Raw genomic sequence first — 16,839 nt, 5'->3', positions numbered from 1 at the left:
AGGCAAGCAGAGTAACGGTTATCATTGTAGTCAGTGCAGAGAAGATTCACAAGGATGTTGCCAGGACTTGAGGACCTGAGCTGTAGAGAGAGGATAAGTAGGCTAGGACATTATTCCTTGGAGTGCAGGAGAATGAGGGGAGATCTTACAGAGATGTATAAGATCATGAGCGGAATAGATAAGGTAGACACACAGAGTCTTTCACCCAGACTAGGAGAATGTATAACCAGAGGACATAGGTTTAAGGTGAGAGTTTTAATAGGATTAAAAATAAACAATTTAAAAAGATTTAATAGGAACCCGAGGGGCAACTTTTTCACACAGAGGGTGGTGGGTGTATGGAATGAGCTGCCAGAGGAGATAGTTGAGGCAGGTACTATCACAACATTTAAAAGACATTTGGACAGGTACATGGATAGGAACTGTTTTGGCGGATTTGGGCCAAACATGGACAGGTGAGACTAGTGTAGATGGGGCACCTTGTTTGTCATGGGCGAGTTGGGCCGAAGGGCCTGTTTCCGTAGTGTATGTCTCTATGACGTTTAGCTGTTAAAATATTCAATACTGTAGTTTTTCTTCTAGTGTGTAAAACATCCTTTGTATATATGATTTAAAATTTGTTTTCATGCCTTTCGTAAATATGTAGTCAGAAATAAATGTGTCTTGGAATAATATCTTGTAAGTGCTGCGTCCTTCAGTATTGTAGTTTTACAAGCCTTCTCAGGCATCAAGTGCCTCCAATAAATAGCTGGTTGCGATGCACCAGTCCATTGAGGAAGAGCTGTTTGTTGGACAAAGTGGAGAGTTCAGAGCCAAGTAAGGAACTCCATTGAGTAAAGCACAAAGTGCTGGAGAAACTCAGCAGGTCAAGCAGAATCTGTGGAGTGAATGTGGAGGTAGGAACTGCAGATGCTAGTTTACACCGAAGATAGCCACAAAATGCTGGAGTAACTCAGCGGGACAGGCAGCATCTCTGGAGAGAAGGAATGGGTGACGTTTCGGGCCGAGACCCTTCTTCAGACTGTGAGTCAGGGGAGAGGGAAACTAGAGGTATGGAAGGGTGCAAAGATCACGTAAGGTGTGATAAGGACAGATCAAATCAGACGACGATCAATGAAAGGTATAATGGTTCATTGTTGGCATTGGGGAAGGTGCCAACGAGGCCTACAAATGGTAAAATTAATCAGGAGGACAGTGAAACTAGTTGGAGAACTAGAGTGGGGAAGGGATGGAGGGAGAGGGAATGCCGGGGTTACTTTAAGTTAGAGAAATCAATGTTCATACCACTGGGTTGTAAGCTGCCCAAGCGAAATATGTGGAGCTGTTGCTCCAATTTGCATGTGGCCTCACTCAGACAGTGGAAGAGACCCAGGATGGAAAGGTCAGTGTGGGAATTGGATGGGGAGTTAAAGTGTTTAGCAACCGGGAGATCACCTAGGCCTAAGCGGGCTGAGTGAAGGTGTGCAGCGAAACGATCGCCCAGTCTGCGCTTGGTCTTGCCGTTATGTAGGAGCCCACACGTGGAACACTGGACACAGTAGGAATGGACACACTTAATGAATGGGTGCTGCCTTAATGTCTAGGACCGGAGGACAAAGCCTCAGAATTAAAGGACGTTCTTTTAGGAAGGAGACGAGGAAGAATTTTTTTAGTCAGAGGGTGATGAATCTGTGGAATTCTTTGCCACAGATGGCTGTGGAGGCCAAGTCAATGGATATTTTTAAGGCAGAGATACATAGATTCTTGATTAGTATGGGTGTCAGGGATTATGGGGAGAAGGACGGAGAATGGGTTTAGGAGGAAGAAATAGAATAGCCATGATTGAATGGCGGAGTAGATTTGATGGGCCGAATGACCTAATTCTACCTCTATCGCTTGATCTTTTGGTCTTAATTTGACCAAAACGCATTTCATGTGTGGCAAGGAAGAACTGTAAGCAGGTCCTATTAATTTGTCCATGACACAAGTGACCTGATTTCACCTGATAATCTGTGGCAATTTGATGGTTAAACATGAGTTAGATTTATCAGGGATTCCTTGCACTTCTAATCCCCACCGGGCCATCTGGTGAATGTTCTGACCCTGACATCTGACAGGTTGCTTTATAAATCTCTGAACAAAATGGTGGGGTGGGAGCAGGGTGCCAGAGGACAAAGGAATGGAAGAGGGGGAAGGGAGGCGGTGAGAGTGGGTGTGAACCAGGGGGGGTGGGAAACGACACAAGAGGAAACAGGAAAAAGCAGGACAAATGAAGGCAGAGAAACAGTGAGTGCAATATGTCACAAAACACAAAAATAAACACAAAAAGCAGCGAGGAAAAAAATAAATCCAAGTGCTCTTCCTGTGGTGACCACGCAGATTGGTGGGAAAATCTCTTCAGAGTTTGTAGATCAGTGTCCCAGGGTTTCGCTGTGCACTCGGTTAGCTGTCTCAAGCATTTAAACTAAAGCACTGCAGAGCAAGTAGAATCTCAGGCGAAGGCGGACTGAGCGAAGGTGTTCCGTGGAACGATCGGCCAGTCTGCGTGCGCTTGGTCTCGCCGATATACAGAAGAGGGGCCTCGACCCGAAACGTCACCTATTCCTTTTCTCCAGAGATGCTGCCCGACCCGCTGAGTTATGCCAGCATCTTGTGCCTATCTCAGGCAAACAAAGTAGGTTTCCTTTTATTCATTTGTGAGATTTGAGTCTCACTGCCAAAGGTAGCATTTATTGTCTATTCCCTAAATTCCTCTCTGGAGCTGTTATGCTACACTACTGAAAAGCTATATTCTGCTCTCTAGTATTTTTCTCTTCACTCTACCCATGTGCACGACTTGATTGCATTCATGCATAGTATTATCTGATTTTTAGTATTTTAGTTTTAGTTTTTAGTTTTAGAAATACAGCGCGGAAACAGGCCCTTCGGCCCACCGAGTCCGTACCGGCCAGCAATCCCCACACACTAGCACTATCCTACGCACACTAGAGACAATTTACCAAGCCAATTAACCTACAAAGCTGTATGTCTTTGGAGGAAACCGAAGATCCTGGAGAAAATCCATGCAGTTACGGGAAGAATGTACAAACTCCGTACAAACTCAGTATTCCTTGGTCGGGATCGAACCCGTGTCTTCAGCGCTGCAAGGGGTGTAAAGCAGCAACTCTGCCGCTGCGCCCTGTTTGGCGGGTAGCACACAAACAATAGACAATAGACAATAGGTGCAGGAGGAGGCCATTCGGCTCTTCGAGCCAGCACCGCCATTCAATGTGATCATGGTTGATCATTCTCAATCAGTACCCTGTTCCTGCCTTCTCCCCATACCCCATGACTCCGCTATCCTTAAGAGCTCTATCCAGCTCTCTCTTGAATACATTCAGAGAATTGGCCTCCACTGCCTTCTGAGGCAGAGAATTCCACAGATTCACATCTCTCTGACTGAAAAGGTTTTTCCTCATCTCAGTTCTAAATGACCTACCCCTTATTCTTAAACTGTGGCCCCTTGTTCTGGACTCCCCCAACATTGGGAACATGTTTCCTGCCTCTAACGTGTCCAGCCCCTTAATAATCTTATACGTTTCGATAAGATCTCCTCTCATCCTTCTAAATTCCAGTGTATACAAGCCTAGTCGCTCCAGTCTTTCAACATATGATAGTCCCGCCATTCCGGGAATTAACCTAGTAAACCTACGCTGCACGCCCTCAATAGCAAGAAACAAAAGCTTTTCAATGCATCTCGGAATACATGACAATAATACATCCACAAATCTGGAAGGTTGAAGAACTATCACATCCCTATCACATACATACCACCAAAACATACACTATTGTGGCCAGGAAGTTGAAAAGGACAACTATAGTGATGGATGGGTGCCCACGGTCTTTAAGTTCTAAGGGCGCATTTTATCGGGATGCATCACAGCCTGGTTTGGGAACAGCTCCACCCAACACCACAAGAAATTGCAGACCGTTGTTGACATAGCTCAGACCATCACACAAGAACCAACCTCTCTTCCATCGCCTCCATCTACTCTTCACGCTGCCTTGACAAGGCCACAACCATAATCAAGGACTAGTCTCACCCCTATCACTTCCTCTTCCACCCTCTCCCATCAGGCAATAGGTACAGGAATTTGAAAATGCACACCTCCGGATTCAGGGGCAGTTTCTTCCCAGCTGATATCAGGCAATTGAACGGTCCTCTCACCAACTAGAGAGTGACCCTGACCTCCCATCTACCTCATGGGAGACCTTCGAACGATCTTTCTTCAGACTTTACTGAACTCTATTCCCTTTATTCTGTATCTGTACACTGTGGACCGCTTGATTGCAATCATGGGTGGTCTTTTCACTGGCTGGACAGCACGCAACAAATAAGCTTTTCACTGCACCTCGGCATATGTGCCAATCATAATAATAATAGTACACCAAGATATATGATCTCCTCGCTTAGTGGTATGAAACCATCCCTCTGTGGTAGCTGGCTTTAAATGCTGTATTCATTCCCTGTATGTCTGTGATGATACCTTCATTCACAGGTATGTAGGTTAATTGGCTGGGTAAATGTAAAAATTGTCCCTAGTGGGTGTAGGATAGTGTTAATGAACGGGGATCACTGGGCGGCACGGACTTGGTGGGCCGAAAAGGCCTGTTTCCGGCTGTATATATATGATATGATATGATATGATATGATAGGTATTTATTTCACAAAATGCTGGAGTAACTCAGCAGGTCAGGCAGTATCTCAGGAGAGAAGGAATGGGTGTCGTTTCGGGTCGAGAACCTTCTTTAGACTGAAGGGTCGGTGCTGGCTCGAAGGGCCGAATGGCCTACTCCTGCACCTATTGTCTATTGTCTATTGTCATACTCAGTAGTGTTCGCATCTGGCTTTAAAACAAATCACCGTCTTTAGTTTAGTCTAGGGACACAGCATAGTAACAGGCACTTCGGCCCGCCGACACCATGCTGACCAATGGCCACCCGTACACTAGTTATCCCAGTTACACAACCTACACACGGGGGGCAATTTACAGATTGAAACATAACCTACAAACCTGCAAGTCTTTCGAGTGTGGGAGGAAACCGGAGCACCAGGAGAAAGCCCACGCGGTCACAGGGAGAACTCCACACGGACAGCACCCAATGTTAGGATCGAACCTGGGTCTCTGGCGCTGTGAGGCAGCAGCTCTACCAGCTGCGCCACCGTGCCGCCCAGGGCTTTTTAAGGATTCCCGTGATTCTGACCAACAGCTGCAATTTCTGCAGGCAACTGCATTTGGGAACTACACAGGTTGCATTTTAATGCACTGATTAGAACATTAGCACATAAAACTGCACAAAACAGGTACAGGCCTTCTTGACAGGAGCTGTTCTTATCTGTGCAGGAGATAAGCCCAACTCTTATCTGCCTGCACTTCATCCATATCCCTCCATCCCCTGCATATGCATGTGCCTATCTGAAAGCCTCTTAAACACCATTCTCCTATCTGCCTTCACCACCATCCCCGGCAGCATGTTCCAGGCACTTACTATGTAAAAAAAACCTCTCTATGTTTAAAAAAAAGCTCTGCATTTCTCCTTCAAACATTACCAACTTAACCTTGAAACCATAATGTGGAATCAAGTTCAGTTCACTTTAGTTTATTGTCACGTATACCGAGGTACAGTTCAGGAACTGCAGATGCTGGTTTACAAAGAAGGACACAAAGTTTTCACACTTCCACCCTGGGGTAAAAGGTTCTGACTATCTACCCCATCTATGCCTCCCATAATTTTATAGACTTTCTATGGGATCTCCCCTTAACCCCCGGAGTGGCAGAGAAAACAATCAGAGTCTGTCCAACCTCGTCCAGTACTTTATACTCCCTAAACCAGGCATCATTCTGGTAAAGAATCAGTCTGAAGAAGATGTCTCGAGCCGAAACGTCACCCATTTCTTCTCTCCAGAGATGCTGCCTGTCCCGCTGAGTTACTCCAGCATTTTGTGTCTATCTTCGATTTAAACCAGCATCTGTAGTTCTTTCCCACACATCATTCTGGTAAACTTCCTCTCCATCCTTTCCAAAGCCTTCACATCCTTCATATACAGGGGCGGCCAGAACTGCCTGCAACACTCCAAATGCAGCCGAATTAAAGTCCTATCGAGCTGTATCATGATTTCCTAACCTTAATACTCAATGCCCTGACCAGTGAAAGCAAGCTTATCATTTGCCTTCTTCACCTATCTCTCTCTGCTTTTGTTGTCTCTTTCAGAGAGTTATGAGAGAAAATAAAAGCTCCCAATTAAAAGCCAATTTTCCTCATGTTGCCATTGTTTTGAATCTCTTATTCAGCAAAACATATCTCTTCACTCATTTAGTGCATCAAATAAGCGTAAAATACAATTTCTAAGCAACCTATCTTTGTTTATAATAAAATGCAAGCATTTATTCTTGTCTCCATTCCAATTAATCTTGAAATAAAGTGCCTTACAGCGAATGCAACGCCGGAGACTCAGGTTCGATCCTGACTACGGGCGCCGTCTGTACGGAGTTTGTACGTTCTCCCCGTGACCTGCGTGGGTTTTCTCCGAGATCTTCGGTTTCCTCCCACACTCCAAAGACGTACAGGTATGTAGGTTAATTGGCTGGGCAAAATGTAAAAAATTGTCCCTAGTGGGTGTAGGATAGTGTTAATGTGTGCGGGGATCGCTGGGCGGCACGGACCCGGTGGGCCGAAGGGCCTGTTTCTGCGCTGTGTCTCTAAATCTAAAAAAATCTTAAAAAATCTAAAAGTTGGGATAATTCTAATCAAATGAGAATTTCTTTGTATAACATCCACTCTTAACCTCGTCAACAATATGTGTCGCAAGAAACTCAACTTTCTCCAAAAAATCTATTCCAATATGATTAAAAATGGGCTGGGATATAATAGATTACATGGCAATTAATACAATAATGCTTGATTCAACTTTAGCTTTCCAGTTTCGACAATCAGCACAGTGGCACAGCAGTAGAGTTGCTGCCTTACAGCGCCAGAGATCCAGGTTTGATCTTCACTCCAGGTGTTGTCTATTATGGAGTTTGTATGTTCTCCGTGTGACCGCGTGGGTTTTCTCCGGGTGCACCGGCTTCCTCCACACTCCAAAGACAGACAGGTTTGCAGGTTGATTGGTTTTGGTAAGTTCTAAAATGGACGGCATGGTGACGTTATGGTAGAGTTACTGCCTTACAACGCCAGAGACTTGTGTTCGACCCTGACTACTGTATGCTGTCTATATGGAGTTTGTACTTTGTACATTCTCCCCATGCATGGGTTTCCCCTAGGTGCTCCAGTTTCCTCCCACACTTCAAAGACGTGCAGGTTTGTAGGTTAATTTGGATTCGGTTAAAAAAACTGTAAATTGCCCCTAGCATGCAGGACAATGTTAGAGCTAGTGTATGGGAATCGTTTGTTGGTGCAGCCTTGGTGGTCAAAGGGTCTGTTTCCGCGATGCATCTCTAAACTAAACTAAAAATCAAATACATCCTCTGGCTATGCTGTTGTTGATTGGCTTTATCACTAAGTGAAGTGTGACGTAATCAAAACGACAAAAATAAATTCTTTATCTGTGCTGTACTCAATTTTAGCTGCTGTTAGTAAGTGAACTGGTATGTTCTGCCTTCCACTTGCATGGATTAGACGAGGACAAACATTCCATCGCTGTCTGATTTTGTAATGACCTTCCTTTCCATAGGCATCTCGAGAAACCACTGTCTAAAAGAGTGTAACACATCCTTTATACTGGTCCCAAATAAGTTGATAGAATTAATGTTCCCTGACCCAAAAATGTGCCCTTGCTTTCCCTCTTTCTCCATCCCCTCCCCCTTCCCAGTTCTCCCACCAGTCTTACTGTCTCCGACTACATTCTATCTCTGTACCGCCCACTCCCCTGACATCAGTCTGAAAAAGGGTCTCGACCCGAAATGTCACCCATTCCTTCTCTCCAGAGAAGCTGCCTGTCCCGCTGGGTTACTCCAGCATTTTGTGTCTACCTTCCATTTAACCCAGCATCTGCAGTTCTGTCCTGCACATTTTGTTGATGAACACATTGCTAATTCTTGAAGATAATTCATGAGAGTAATTACCTGGCCCTAGGGACACAAAGTGCTGGAGTATGTCAGCGGGTCAGGCAGCATCTCTGGAGAACATGGCGGTTTGGGTCGGGACCCTCCGAGCCTTTGTTATCTTTAGACTTTAGAGATATAGCGCAGAAACAGGCCCTTCGGCCCACCGAGTCGGTGCCGACCAGCGATCACCCATACACTAGGGACAAGTGGATGAAAAAGTGGGATCAAATAGAATGAGTGTGAACGGGTGATCGATGGTGGGCAGAAGGGCCTGTTCCGAGCTGTATTTTGAAACTGGACTCAGATAATCACAATCTTGCTACTGCGCGCAAATCCCTGACAGTTGATCCATTTGCGACCTTGACGTTGCCTTTGTTTTGCACTGGGCATTAGGCTGCTTAATCCTGTCAGCAGCTGCCACTTTCAGTTGATAGGATGTGGTGTGACATTCCTTTGCTTAACATTTCACTCAGCAGAGCTGGCCAATTTTCCAGTCACATCGAGGCCAGCCTCTGGCCGTTGAGACAGAACATATTCTGACTGAAGAAGGGTCCCGAACCGAAACGTCGCCCATTCCTTCTCTCCACAGATTGCTGCCTGTCCCGCTGAGTTACTCCAGCTTTTTGTGTCCATCTTCAGAACATATTCATCACTGAACCCACCCCTTTGCACGCTTAATAATCTTATCGAAACGTATAAGACCTTGGATTTTCCCAAACCATCTGCCAATGGATCAAGGACTTCCTGACCAACCGCCCCCAGACCGTCAAAATAGGCCCTCACCTCTCCTCCACCATTACACTGAGCACCGGCTCACCACAGGGCTGTGTGTTGAGCCCCATCCTTTACTCCCTCTACACTCACGACTGCGCCCCCACCCATCCCACCAACACCATCATCAAGTTCGCGGATGACACGACTGTGGTTGGACTCATCTCAGGAGGAAATCCAAAGGCTGGCAGCATGGTGTTCAGTGAACAATCTTGTCCTGAACTCCTCCAAAACAAAGGAACTTATAATTGACTTCAGGAAAACCAGTGTAGAACACGACCCACTCTACATCAATGGGGTCTGTGTGGAAAGGGTACCCGCTTTCAGGTTCCTGGGTACGCACATCGCAGAGGATCTTACCCGGTCTACCAACACCATCACCACAGTGAAGAAGGCACAGCAGAGACTCCACTTCCTGAGGATCCTCAGGAAAACCAACCTGCAGGAGAAGCTCATGATGTCCTTCTATCGCTGCTCCATCGAGAGTGTGCTGGCATACTGTATAACCACATGGTATGCCAGCTGCTCAGAAAAGGACAGGAAGGCCCTTCAGAGGGTCATCACGACGGCCCAGAAGATCATCGGCTGCTCACTGCCCTCCCTGGAGCACCTGTTCAGCCTACGCTGCCTCAGTAGAGCAGGCAAAATAATAAAAGATCCATCCCACCCCAGCCACCATCTGTTTGTTCATCTGCCCTCTGGTCGACGTCTCAGGTCGATCAAATCCCGAACAAACAGACTTAAGAACAGTTTTTACCCCAGGGCCATACGAGAACTGAACACTACCTTCTGCACTAGGCAACACTGTTAAAAAATCTTTTGTACTTAATATAATTGTATTTATTTGTTTTTGCATTTATTGCATATATGTTTTTACGCACCGTCAGGATTGGTTATTTTTTAATTTCGTTGTACTCGTTGCAATGACAATAAATGAATATTATTATTATTATAAGATTATTAAGGGGTTGGACACGTTAGAGGCAGGAAACATGTTCCCAATGTTGGGGGAGTCCAGAACAAGGGGCCACAGTTTAAGAATAAGGGGTAGGCCATTTAGAACTGAGATGAGGAAAAACTTTTTCAGTCAGAGAGTTGTGAATCAATGGAATTCTCTGCCTCAGACGGCAGTGGAGGCTAATTCTCTGAATGCATTCAAGAGAGAGCTGGATAGAGCTCTTAAGGATAGCGGAGTCAGGGGGTATGGGGAGAAGGCAGGAACGGGGTACTGATTGGGAATGATCAGCCATGATCACATTGAATGGCGGTGCTGGCTCGAAGGGCCGAATGGCCTCCTCCTGCACCTATTGTCTATTGTCTATTGTCTATTGAGAGTGGATGTTACAACTTGGGTGATGGGTTACTCTGTTCTCTTAGCGTGTGTCAATCAATATTGTTCTGGAATTATTTGCGCTTGCAAAATGGAAAACAGTTCTGGCCAGGCAGAGTGGAGATAATGGGTGATCCTCCTGACAATGAACCTTGTCATTTACTCTGATATAAGTGGTTGTGATTAATTTTATCGAACCGTCCTCCATTTATTGAACTGTTTTGGAGAAAGCACCATGCATTAATTGGGGCGGCACAGTGGCGCAGCGGTAGTGTTGCTGCCTCACAGCGCCAGACACTCGGGTTCGATGCTGACCACGGGCGCTGTCTGTACGGAGTTTGGACGTTCTCCCTGTGACCTGCGTGGGTTTTCTCCGGGTGCTCCGGTTTCCACCCACACTCCAAAGACTTATAAGTTTGTATGCTAATTGGCTTCGGCAAAATTGTAAATTGTCCCTAGTGTGTTGGATAGTGCTAGTGTACGGGGTGATCGCTGGTCGGCCTGTTTCCACACTATATCTCTAAAGTCTCTAAAGATAATAAAGGCTTGGAGGGTCCTGACCCAAACCGTCACCTATCCATGTTCTCCAGAGATGCTGCCTGACCCGCGGAGATACTCCAGCACTTTGTGTCCCTCTGCGTAAACATGCTCACTTTTAACCTTTGAGTCCTCATTCGGGTACTTAATATCTATGCACTGCAAGAGAACTTACCATGGGAATTCCTACATACAGAAATGGAAACAAACTTTGTGAACTGGTAATGGATGCAGAGATAAATATAGGCAAACTGGTCGTCCCATGTCCCAATTATATGTAATACCTCTGTGGGGTGTAAATGTATACGTCTGGGTTAATTGGGAAAGATGTGTGTGTGTTTGTGTATCTATGTGTGTGTTTGTCTATGTGTGTGTGTGTGTGTGTGTGTGTGTGTGTCTATGTGTGCTTGCGTGTATGTGTATGTGTGTGTGTGTGTCCATGTGTGTCTATGTGTATGTGTGTGTGTGTCTATGTGTGCTTGCGTGTATGTGTGTGTGTGTCCATGTGTGTCCATGTGTGTGTGTGTGTGTGTCTATGTGTGTGTGTGTGTGTGTGTGCGTGCGTGCGTGTGTGTGTCTATGTGTGTGTGTGCGTGCGTGTGTGTGTGTGTGTGTGTGTGTGTGTGTGTGTGTGTGTGCGTGTGCGCATCAGCTGTGAGCTATTCCACATTTTAAAAGTTTGGGAAGAATATGTTGGCTGGATAATTCTCAGGTTTGAAAAGAGCTCACTCGTTAGGAAGAGTTAAAAAAATGAAAAAAAGATTCTGGGAACGAAAATAGTTTGTTAGTTATTTGGCAAAGCCTGGCCTGTAACAGGACACACAGCAGCATGGGAATAGCCACCGACTGCATGTTAGGAATGCCAGTAATGAGGGGCAGATACTTTGACTTCATCGGGCAGATCGATGTGCAGCTCTGCGAAATGTTGAGATTATTTTGTTGTCTGTTGTCTCCCAGACAACACGTTAACAAGTTGTGACGAGAATTTCATTTGTCACAGGGCAACCAAAATGAGATGGCTAGGTAGTTTGTAGTTTGGTATTTTGAGAGAAATATTTGAAATGGATAATTTGTTGGCCATAAATAAATATCTGATGGATTCACACTGGTGAAAAACGTAAAGTACCACTTCACAAAACACCTTTGATCAATCCATGTTCTCCAGAGATGCTGCCTGCCCCACGAGTTACTCCAGCACTTTGTGTTCTTTTTTTTGTAAAACAGCATCTGCAGTTAGACCGGGGCAGACGGAGAACAAGGGGGATCTGACGTGGGAGAGTGGGGGGGGGGGCAGGGGGGGCAGCCGAGAACAAGAGGGACCGGTGGAGGGACGAAGAAAAAGGGCAGTTTTAAATACTTGGGAGTCCACATCACAGAGGATCTGACATGGGCAACGCACATTGCCACACTGGTGGGTAAGGCAAAGCAGCGCCTTTACCACCTCAGACAGCTGAGGAAATTCAGAGTGTCTCTGAGGATCCTTCATTGCTTCTACTCTGGGGCTGTAGAGAGCATCCTGTCCGGCAACATCACAGTCTGGTTTGGGAACAGCTCTGCCCAGGACAGGATGGCCCTGCAGAGAGTAGTGCGTGCGGCAGAACGCACCATGGGAACTACACTCGCCCCCCTGCAGGACCTATACATCAGGAGGTGCAGATCCAGAGCAAGCAAGATTATGAGGGACCCCTACCACCCCAGCAACGGACTGTTCCAGCTGCTACGGTCAGGCAAACGCCTCCGCTGTCACGCTGTGAAAACGGAGAGGATGAGATGGATTTTCTTCCCACAGGCCATCAGGACTGTTAACTTTTATAACTCCAGGGACTAAATTTTGTCTTCTCTGTATTAACTTTATTTATATGCTGTAACTAATTCTTTTTTGTGCACAATCCGCAGGCATTGCCACTTTCATTTCACTGCACATCGTGTATGTGTATATGACAAATAACTCACATGTGTATGTGTATGTGACAAATAAACTTAAGGGCACTTTTGTGACTTTGTCGGCAGCTCATGGCGACTCATTTGTGTATGTAAAAAACAATTTCACTGTACCTTGACAATACATATATCATTAAAGTATCTACCTATCTACAGTATCCATCTACTTTAGAGTTCCTTCCGTCTCAATAACGTGCAACTCGGAGAAGGACAGCACAACATGTTTTGTGAGCCTTGAGCAGTTACAATGAGCCCTTGTGTTCTACACCTGCTGACGGGACGAGAGCTATAAAGCCACAGCAAGCATGTGCTGTCAGTTTTGGCATGAACTTGGTCTTGTAAAACCGCTGGTATAAAGCGAAATGCTTCAGCAACAGAACGTCGACAGGAATATGTAAAGCCAATCTGTGGTACAATAGACAGGACCATTTTCATTGCTTTCTGTTGAATCCCAGTTAACGATTTCATCATTTCACAGGGAGGGTGGGAAATTATTACAGCTGCTTTGAGACCATCTCAGCTGCTTGCATCGTCAAGAACAAATCTGTTTGAAATAAATCAGCCCACACAAGGAAACACACTGAAGATATAATTAGGTTTTATGAGGACAGAGAACAGCTGGATTTGCTCAGAGATTGGATCAATTAGTCCCCATATTAGAAGGCACCTTGTCCAGCACAGACAATGCGGGCCGAAGGGCCTGTTCCTGTGCTGTAGGAAAGAAAACTGCAGATGCTGGTTTAAATGGAAGGTAGACACAAAATGGTGGAGTAACTCAGTGGGTCAGGCAGCATCTCTGGAGGGAAGGAATGGGTGAAATTTCAGGTCGAGACCCTCCTTCAACGTCCCATATTTTATGTACAAGTCATACTTAAGCGTGATTTAACCAGATTACATTGTAAAGGGAAATAATTTCCAGATTAAAACAGGGAATTAGATTAGCAAGCCTAATATTTCATAGTATCACCGAGAGACGGCACAAGAAATCACAGATGTTGGAATTGAAATAATTGGAAGCAAAACACAATGTGATGGAGGAGCTCATGACATCAGGCACCTCCTCCACCCTCGGCATCCTACTAGTTCCACTGTTCGCATCCCTGTTACCCTGTCGTTAGCACGTCTTCCCTGGCCAACTCTGGGCCGTTATGGACCGCACCCTTCCTGAGGTCATCAGTTCACAGTGGTGCAGCGGATGAGTTCACACCAGGAGACACCAGAAACTGCAGATGCTGCAATTTAGTTTAGTTTAATTTATTTTTGAGATACAGCATGGAAACAGGCCCTTCGGCCCACCTAGTCCGCGCCGACCAGCGACCACCCATACACCAGCCCTATGTTACATACAAGGGACAATTTACAGAAGCCAATTCATCCACAAACTTGCGCGTCGTCGGAGTGTGGGAGGAAACCTGAGCACCCGGAGAAAAACCCACGCAGGTCACAGGGAGAACGTGCGAACTCCACACAGACAGCACCCGAGGTCAGGATCGAACCCAGGTGTCTGGCGCTGTGAGTCAGCAGCTCTACCACCGTGCCGGAGTGCAGTGTGAAATGCGAAGGCCATGATTTGGCACGCCTATGGTGTAAGCAACCATAATGCTGCTTCAAACTTCTTTTCTCTTCAATTTTTCAACGGCTTACTGCATCAAAAATAGATAAACCCCAATTTCTAGGCAATTTAATGAGCAGAGGGTGCTAGTGAATAAACAAGGGGTAATTGGATGGCAATGAGAGAAGATTGAGTTTTAGTTGCAAACACCGAATGTGCGCATTACATTGACTTCTAAGGAACTGAATTCAGTTTAGTTCAGTTCAGTTCAGTACCAATGTAGCTGACATTCTCCCAGACTGGATCCTGGACTTCCTGCTGGAACGACCACAGGCAGTGAGAATGGGCCCGCACCTGTCCTCCACTATCACCCTGAGTACCGGCACACCACAGGGCTGTGTTCTGAGCCCCATGCTCTACTCCCTCTTCACACACGACTGTGTTCCTGCATTCGACACCAACACCATTGTCAAGCTTGCAGATGACACAACGGTGATCGGGCTGATCACCAACGGGGATGAAACAAACTATAGAGCGGAGGTGCAGAACCTGGCGGACTGGTGCTCGGATAACAACCTGTCCCTAAATACCACCAAGACCAAGGAGCTGATGATCAACTTCCGTAGGTTACATAACGGGGAATATGCCCCGATCTCTATCAACGGAGACAGTGTGGAGAGAGTGTCCAGCTTCAAGTTTCTGGGCACTCACATTTCGGAGGACCTAACATGGTCCACTAACACTGCTGCGCTGGTCAAGAAGGCACAACAAAGACTGTTCTACCTAAGAACACTGAAAAAGTCTGGTCTACCCCAACAGCTGCTGACGACCTTCTACCGCTACCATAGAGAGCATCCTAACGCATGGCATCCCTGTGTGGTACCTCAGCTGCACGGAGACAGAAAGGAAAGCTCTACAGCGGGTAGTCCATAGAGCTCAGAGGGCCATCGGAACACAGCTACCGGACTTGGAGGGCATCTACAACACACGATGCCTCAGAAAAGCCACCAGCATCCACAAAGACTCTTCACACCCCTGCAACAGTCTGTTCGAACTCCTTCCATCGGGCAGACGATACAAGGCCTTCTACGCCCGCACCTCCAGACTCAGGAACAGCTTCATCCCCAGGGCCATAGCTGCTATGAACCGGTCCTGCTGAGCCGGATGGTCACAACGCATAGATCAACTTGCACTTTACCCTGTCTAAAACTGTTACAATTGTTTTGTCGGGTTGCTGTTGTCTAAATTACTTAAATTATTGCATCGTATGGGAGGCGCATTCCCAATCTCGTTGTACCCCTGGGTACAATGACAATAAAGATATATTGTATTGTATTGTAGTTTAATGATGTAAACCACAAACAAATATCTGTTCCTGCATTCAAATTTTCACAGTGACACAGCATAGTGCCCAACTTTATATTTAGGGTAATATTTAGAGACCAGAGACACAATTTTACTGGATTCAAAGTGGTCAGCAAAATAAAGGATGCTGAAACTTAAATTCTACTACCAGAATTCGGGGTGGGTGGCTTGATCTGCAGAGGTTGGATTGACCAGAAAGTTGTCATTAGTTGGATAATGTTACTTGGCAGGGTATAACCAATATAAATAATAAAAGTGCACTCAGGCCTAATTAATTAGCCTCATTAATTAGGCTAACAAGCCTAATTAAAGTCATAGTCATACAGCACGAAAACATGTCTTTCAGCCCAATTTGCCCATGTGATCAAGATGCCCCATCTATGCTCGTCCCACCTGCCTGTGTTTGGCCCATGTCTTCAAAATGTTCACTATCTCTGTACTTGTCCAAATGTCTTTTAAATGATGTTATAGTACCCGCCTCAACTACTGCCTCTGGCTTCTCATTCCATATACCCATCCTCCTCTGTGTGAAAAGGTTGCCCCTCTGGTTCCTAGTAAACCTTTCCCCTCTCACCATAAACCTGTTCTCTAATCTTGATTCTCCTAGCCCATGGAAAAGACTGTATTTATTTATCTTATACACCCATCAGCTTTCTGCAATCCAAGGAATATAGTCCTATCCTGCCCAAACCCTACAGCTCAGGCCCTCAAGTCCTGGCAACATCGTTGTACATCTCCTCTGGCAGCATCTCTGCTGAAGAAGAGTCTCAACCCAAAACGTCATCCATTCCTTCTCTCCAGCGATGCTGCCTGTCCCGCTGAGTTACTCCAGCATTTAATGTCTACCTTCATACTAAAACCTATCCTATCTATGTATCTCAAATTTCCCATCCATCCATCATATTTTCTACTTAGTCTTCTTGAATGCAGAAGAATAATGAAAAAAGCACCCTGAAATTCAGAGTAAGGTTGTAATTTATTAAATGCTAGTTCTATGAATAAGATGAAGCTGTTTTTTAAAGAAATAATACTCAAATCTTGAAGGATGCACGCCGGTTTAATGAATAGTCTCCAACTAAGTATTTCATCAGGTGGCACAGCGGTCGAGTTGCTGCCTTACAGCGCTTGCAGCACCAGAGACCCGGGTTCAATCCCGACTACCGGTGCTGTCTGTACAGAGTTTGTACGTTCTCCCCGTGACCACTTGGGTTTTCTCCGAGATCTTCGGTTTCCTCCCACATTCCAAAGACGTACAGGTTTGCAGATTAATTGGCTGG

The sequence above is a fragment of the Rhinoraja longicauda genome, chromosome 20, assembly GCF_053455715.1.
Source record: "Rhinoraja longicauda isolate Sanriku21f chromosome 20, sRhiLon1.1, whole genome shotgun sequence".
Classification (NCBI taxonomy): Eukaryota; Metazoa; Chordata; class Chondrichthyes; order Rajiformes; family Arhynchobatidae; genus Rhinoraja; species Rhinoraja longicauda.
This window is presented reverse-complemented; position numbering follows the sequence as displayed.